General features: G+C 47.0%; 12 non-coding genes across 12 annotated transcripts; all 12 read right to left on the bottom strand.

Annotated features, from left to right (window-relative positions):
* Positions 1-229: 229 nt before the first annotated feature.
* Positions 230-348, bottom strand: LOC123126379 (5S ribosomal RNA). Its single transcript, XR_006461655.1, has one exon. It is a non-coding gene; the product is annotated as a 5S ribosomal RNA (ribosomal RNA).
* A 372-nt stretch (positions 349-720) lies between these two features.
* Positions 721-839, bottom strand: LOC123126646 (5S ribosomal RNA). The gene has a single exon (XR_006461878.1). It is a non-coding gene; the product is annotated as a 5S ribosomal RNA (ribosomal RNA).
* Positions 840-1,211: 372 nt separating this feature from the next.
* Positions 1,212-1,330, bottom strand: LOC123126599 (5S ribosomal RNA). Its single transcript, XR_006461833.1, has one exon. It is a non-coding gene; the product is annotated as a 5S ribosomal RNA (ribosomal RNA).
* A 374-nt stretch (positions 1,331-1,704) lies between these two features.
* Positions 1,705-1,823, bottom strand: LOC123126742 (5S ribosomal RNA). The gene has a single exon (XR_006461966.1). It is a non-coding gene; the product is annotated as a 5S ribosomal RNA (ribosomal RNA).
* Positions 1,824-2,190: 367 nt separating this feature from the next.
* Positions 2,191-2,309, bottom strand: LOC123126722 (5S ribosomal RNA). Its single transcript, XR_006461947.1, has one exon. It is a non-coding gene; the product is annotated as a 5S ribosomal RNA (ribosomal RNA).
* A 372-nt stretch (positions 2,310-2,681) lies between these two features.
* Positions 2,682-2,800, bottom strand: LOC123126704 (5S ribosomal RNA). The gene has a single exon (XR_006461929.1). It is a non-coding gene; the product is annotated as a 5S ribosomal RNA (ribosomal RNA).
* A 367-nt stretch (positions 2,801-3,167) lies between these two features.
* LOC123126727 (5S ribosomal RNA) lies at positions 3,168-3,286 on the bottom strand. Its single transcript, XR_006461952.1, has one exon. It is a non-coding gene; the product is annotated as a 5S ribosomal RNA (ribosomal RNA).
* Positions 3,287-3,655: 369 nt separating this feature from the next.
* Positions 3,656-3,774, bottom strand: LOC123126747 (5S ribosomal RNA). Its single transcript, XR_006461972.1, has one exon. It is a non-coding gene; the product is annotated as a 5S ribosomal RNA (ribosomal RNA).
* A 371-nt stretch (positions 3,775-4,145) lies between these two features.
* Positions 4,146-4,264, bottom strand: LOC123126664 (5S ribosomal RNA). Its single transcript, XR_006461895.1, has one exon. It is a non-coding gene; the product is annotated as a 5S ribosomal RNA (ribosomal RNA).
* A 367-nt stretch (positions 4,265-4,631) lies between these two features.
* Positions 4,632-4,750, bottom strand: LOC123126658 (5S ribosomal RNA). The gene has a single exon (XR_006461889.1). It is a non-coding gene; the product is annotated as a 5S ribosomal RNA (ribosomal RNA).
* Positions 4,751-5,120: 370 nt separating this feature from the next.
* Positions 5,121-5,239, bottom strand: LOC123126702 (5S ribosomal RNA). Its single transcript, XR_006461927.1, has one exon. It is a non-coding gene; the product is annotated as a 5S ribosomal RNA (ribosomal RNA).
* Positions 5,240-5,610: 371 nt separating this feature from the next.
* LOC123126629 (5S ribosomal RNA) lies at positions 5,611-5,729 on the bottom strand. Its single transcript, XR_006461861.1, has one exon. It is a non-coding gene; the product is annotated as a 5S ribosomal RNA (ribosomal RNA).
* Positions 5,730-5,866: the final 137 nt, after the last annotated feature.

Genomic DNA, 5,866 nt, shown 5'->3' with positions numbered 1-5,866 from the left:
ACGGAGACGAGTTTACCACGGTTTCCACCCCTCCCTCTATACCGCAGCAACACGTATTTTTTTACCCCTTTCAGAACGCGCTCCTCGCGCCACAAAGCCGCCTCTAGACGCGTGACCAATGAGCAGCGAGCTAAAACATATCGCAAATGTCAAAAATAATATAACGGGGTTAATATATATCGCGCACATGCGATATGTTTGTCACGAGGCACAAAAAATAATTAAAAATGGAATGCAACACGAGGACTTCCCAGGAGGTCACCCATACTAGTACTACTCTCGCCCAAGCACGCTTAACTTCGGAGTTCTGATGGGATCCGGTGCTTTAGTGCTGGTATGATCGCATCCCACACGTTACCCCCGCCACTTCGTCCCTTATGCTCGCCACTCCCAGGTCCACTGCAAAGATGATTGTCATTCTTACTACCATTACAACCGTTGCCTAATAATGGATGATGCCCTATATATACTACTTACTCCCCCCCTCAAACACGGAGACGAGTTTACCACGGTTTCCACCCCTCCCTCTATACCACAGCAACACGTCTTTTTTTACCCCTTTCAGAACGCGCTCCTCGCGCCACAAAGCCGCCTCTAGACGCGTGACCAATGAGCAGCGAGCTAAAACATATCGCAAATGTCAAAAATAATATAACGGGGTTAATATATAACGCGCACATGCGATATGTTTGTCACGAGGCGCAAAAAATAATTAAAAAGGGAATGCAACACGAGGACTTCCCAAGAGGTCACCCATCCTAGTACTACTCTCACCCAAGCACGCTTAACTTCGGAGTTCTGATGGGATCCGGTGCTTTAGTGCTGCTATGATCGCATCCCACATGTTACCCCCGCCTTCGTCCCTTATGCTTGCCACTCCCAGGTCCACTGCAAAGATTATTGTCATTCTTACTACCATTACAACCGTTGCCTAATAATGGATAATGCCCTATATATACTACTTACTCCCCCCCCCTCGAACACGGAGACGAGTTTACCACGGTTTCCACCCCTCCCTCTATACCGCAGCAACACGTATTTTTTTACCCCTTTCAGAACACGCTCCTCGCGCAACAAAGCCGCCTCTAGACGCGTGACCAATGAGCAGCGAGCTAAAACATATCGCAAATGTCAAAAATAATATAGCGGGGTTAATATATATCGCGCACATGCGATATGTTTGTCACGAGCCGCAAAAAATAATTAAAAACGGAATGCAACACGAGGAGTTCCCAGGAGGTCACCCATCCTAGTAGTACTCTCGCCCAAGCACGCTTAACTTCGGAGTTCTGATGGGATCCGGTGGTTTAGTGCTGGTATGATCGCATCCGACATGTTACCCCCGCCTTCGTCCCTTATGCTTGCCACTCCCAGGTCCACTGCAAAGATGATTGTCATTCTTACTACCATTACAACCATTGCCTAATAATGGATAATGCCCTATATATACTACTTACTCCCCCCACCCCTCAAACACGGAGACGAGTTTACCACGGTTTCCACCCCTCCCTCTATACCGCAGCAACACATATTTTTTTACCCCTTTCAGAACACGCTCCTCGCGCAACAAAGCCGCCTCTAGATGCGTGACCAATGAGAAGCGAGCTAAAACATATCGCAAATGTCAAAAATAATATAACGGGGTTAATATATATCGCGCACATGCGATATGTTTGTCACGAGCCGCAAAAAATAATTAAAAAGGGAATGCAACACGAGGACTTCCCAGGAGTTCACCCATCCTAGTACTACTCTCGCCCAAGCACACTTAACTTCGGAGTTCTGATGGGATCCGCTGCTTTAGTGCTGCTATGATCGCATCCCACATGTTACCCCCGTTCGTCCCTTCTGCTTGCCACTCCCAGGTCCACTGCAAAGATGATTGTCATTCTTACTACCATTACAACAGTTGCCTAATAATGGATAATGCCCTATATATACTACTTACTCCCCCCCTCAAACACGGAGACGAGTTTACCACGGTTTCCACCCTTCCCTCTATACCGCAGCAACACGTATTTTTTTACCCCTTTCAGAACGCGCTCCTCGCGCCACAAACCCGCCTCTAGACGCGTGACCAATGAGCAGTGAGCTAAAACATATCGCAAATGTCAAAAATAATATAACGAGGTTAATATATATCGCGCACATGCGATATGTTTGTCACGAGGACAAAAAATAATTAAAAAGGGAATGCAACACGAGGACTTCCCAAGAGGTCACCCATCCTAGTACTACTATCGCCCAAGCACGCTTAACTTCGGAGTTCTGATGGGGTCCGGTGCTTTAGTGCTGCTATGATCGCATCCCACATGTTACCCCCGCCTTCATCCCTTATGCTTTCCACTCCCAGGTCCACTGCAAAGATGATTGTCATTCTTACTACCATTACAACCGTTGCCTAATAATGGATAATGCCCTATATATACTACTTACTCCCCCCCCCTCAAACACGGAGACGAGTTTACCACGGTTTCCACCCCTCCCTCTATACCGCAGCAACACGTATTTTTTTACACCTTTCAGAACGCGCTCCTCGCGCCACAAACCCGCCTCTAGACGCGTGACCAATGAGCAGCGAGCTAAAACATATCGCAAATGTCAAAAATAATATAACGGGGTTAATATATATCGCGCACATGCGATATGTTTGTCACAAGGCGCAAAAAATAATTAAAAAGGGAATGCAACACGAGGACTTCCGAGGAGGTCACCCATCCTAGTACTACTCTCGCCCAAGCACACTTAACTTCGGAGTTCTGATGGGATCCGATGCTTTAGTGCTGCTATGATCGCATCCCACATGTTACCCCCGTTCGTCCCTTATGCTTGCCACTCCCAGGTCCACTGCAAAGATGATTGTCATTCTTACTACCATTACAACCGTTGCCTAATACTGGATAATGCCCTATATATACTACTTACTCCCCCCCTCAAACACGGAGACGAGTTTACCACGGTTTCCACCCTTCCCTCTATACCGCAGCAACACGTATTTTTTTACCCCTTTCAGAACGCGCTCCTCGCGCCACAAAGCCGCCTCTAGACGCGTGACCAATGAGAAGTGAGCTAAAACATATCGCAAATGTCAAAAATAATATAACGAGGTTAATATATATCGCGCACATGCGATATGTTTGTCATGAGGACAAAAAATAATTAAAAAGGGAATGCAACACGAGGACTTCCCAAGAGGTCACCCATCCAAGTACTACTCTCGCCCAAGCACGCTTAACTTCGGAGTTTTGATGGGGTCCGGTGCTTTAGTGCTGCTATGATTGCATCCGACATGTTACCCCCGCCTTCATCCCTTATGCTTTCCACTCGCAGGTCCACGGAAGATGATTGTCATTCTCACTACCATTACAACCGTTGCGTAATAATGGATAATGCCCTATATATACTACTTACTCCCCCCCCTCAAACACGGAGACGAGTTTACCACGGTTTCCACCCCTCCCTCTATACCGCACCAACACGTATTTTTTTACACCTTTCAGAACGCGCTCCTCGCGCCTTAAAGGCGCCTCTAGACGCGTGACCAATGAGCAGCGAGCTAAAACATATCGCAAATGTCAAAAATAATATAGCGAGGTTAATATATATCGCGCACATGCGATATGTTTGTCACGAGGCGCAAAAATTAATTAAAAAGGGAATGCAACACGAGGACTTCCCAGGAGGCCACCCATCCTAGTACTACTATCACCCAAGCACGCTTAACTTCGAAGTTCTGATGGGATCCGGTGCTTTAGTGCTGGTATGATGGCATCCGACATGTTACCCCCGCCTTCGTCCCTTATGCTTGACACTCCCAGGTCCACTGCAAAGATGATTGTCATTCTTACTACCATTACAACCGTTGCCTGATAATGGATAATGCCCTATATATACTACTTACTCCCCCCCCCTCAAACACGGAGACGAGTTTACCACGGTTTCCACCCCTCCCTCTATACCGCAGCAACACGTATTTTTTACCCCTTTCAGAACGCGCTCCTCGCGCCACAAAGCCGCCTCTAGACGCGTGACCAATGAGCAGCGAGCTAAAACATATCGCAAATGTCAAAAATAATATAACGGGGTTAATATATATCGCGCACATGCGATATGTTTGTCACGAGGCGCAAAAAATAATTAAAAAGGGAATGCAACACGAGGACTTCCCAGGAGGTCACCCATCCTAGTACTACTCTCGCCCAAGCACACTTAACTTCGGAGTTCTGATGGGATCCGATGCTTTAGTGCTGCTATGATCGCATCCCACATGTTACCCCCGTTCGTCCCTTATGCTTGCCACTCCCAGGTCCACTGCAAAGATGATTGTCATTCTTACTACCATTACAACCGTTGCCTAATAATGGATAATGCCCTATATATACTACTTACTCCCCCCCTCAAACACGGAGACGAGTTTACCACGGTTTCCACCCTTCCCTCTATACCGCAGCAACACGTATTTTTTTACCCCTTTCAGAACGCGCTCCTCGCGCCACAAAGCCGCCTCTAGACGCGTGACCAATGAGCAGTGAGCTAAAACATATCGCAAATGTCAAAAATAATATAACGAGGTTAATATATATCGCGCACATGCGATATGTTTGTCACGAGGACAAAAAATAATTAAAAAGGGAATGCAACACGAGGACTTCCCAAGAGGTCACCCATCCTAGTACTACTCTCGCCCAAGCACGCTTAACTTCGGAGTTCTGATGGGGTCCGGTGCTTTAGTGCTGCTATGATCGCATCCCACATGTTACCCCCGCCTTCATCCCTTATGCTTTCCACTCCCAGGTCCACTACAAAGATGATTGTCATTCTTACTACCATTACAACCGTTGCCTAATAATGGATAATGCCCTATATATACTACTTACTCCCCCCCTCAAACACGGAGACGAGTTTACCACGGTTTCCACCCCTCCCTCTATACCGCAGCAACATGTATTTTTTTACACCTTTCAGAACGCGCTCCTCGCGCCACAAAGGCGCCTCTAGACGCGTGACCAATGAGCAGCGAGCTAAAACATATCGCAAATGTGAAAAATAATATAACGAGGTTAATATATATCGCGCACATGCGATATGTTTGTCACGAGGCGCAAAAGATAATTAAAAAGGGAATGCAACACGAGGACTTCCCAAGAGGTCACCCATCCTAGTACTACTCTTGCCCAAGCACGCTTAACTTCGGTGTTCTGATGGGATCCGATGCTTTAGTGCTGGTATGATCGCATCCGACATGTTACCCCCGCCTTCGTCCCTTATGCTTGCCACTCCCAGGTCCGCTGCAAAGATGATTGTCATTCTTACTACCATTACAACCGTTGCCTAATAATGGATAATGCCCTATATATACTACTTACTCCCCCCCCTCAAACACGCAGACGAGTTTACCACGGTTTCCACCCCTCCCTCTATACCGCAGCAACACGTATTTTTTTACCCCTTTCAAAACGTGCTGCTCGCGCCGCAAAGCCGCCTCTAGACGCGTGACCAATGAGCAGCGAGCTAAAACATATCGCAAATGTCAAAAATAATATAACGGGGTTAATATATATCGCGCACATGCGATATGTTTGTCACGAGGCGCAAAAAATAATTAAAAAATGAATGCAACACGAGGACTTCCCAGGAGGTCACCCATCCTAGTACAACTATCGCCCAAGCACTCTTAACTTCGGAGTTCTGATGGGATCCGGTGCTTTAGTGCTGGTATGATCGCATCCGACATGTTACCCCCGCCTTCGTCCCTTATGCTTGCCACTCCCAGGTCCACTGCAAAGATGATTATCATTCTTACTACCATTACAACTGTTGCCTAATAATGGATAATGCCCTATATATACTACTTACTCCCCCCCCC

This window comes from Triticum aestivum, chromosome 5D (assembly GCF_018294505.1).
Source record: "Triticum aestivum cultivar Chinese Spring chromosome 5D, IWGSC CS RefSeq v2.1, whole genome shotgun sequence".
In the NCBI taxonomy this organism is placed as follows: domain Eukaryota; kingdom Viridiplantae; phylum Streptophyta; class Magnoliopsida; order Poales; family Poaceae; genus Triticum; species Triticum aestivum.
Note: the sequence above shows the minus strand (reverse complement) of the source record. Positions and strands in the feature narration are given on the sequence as shown.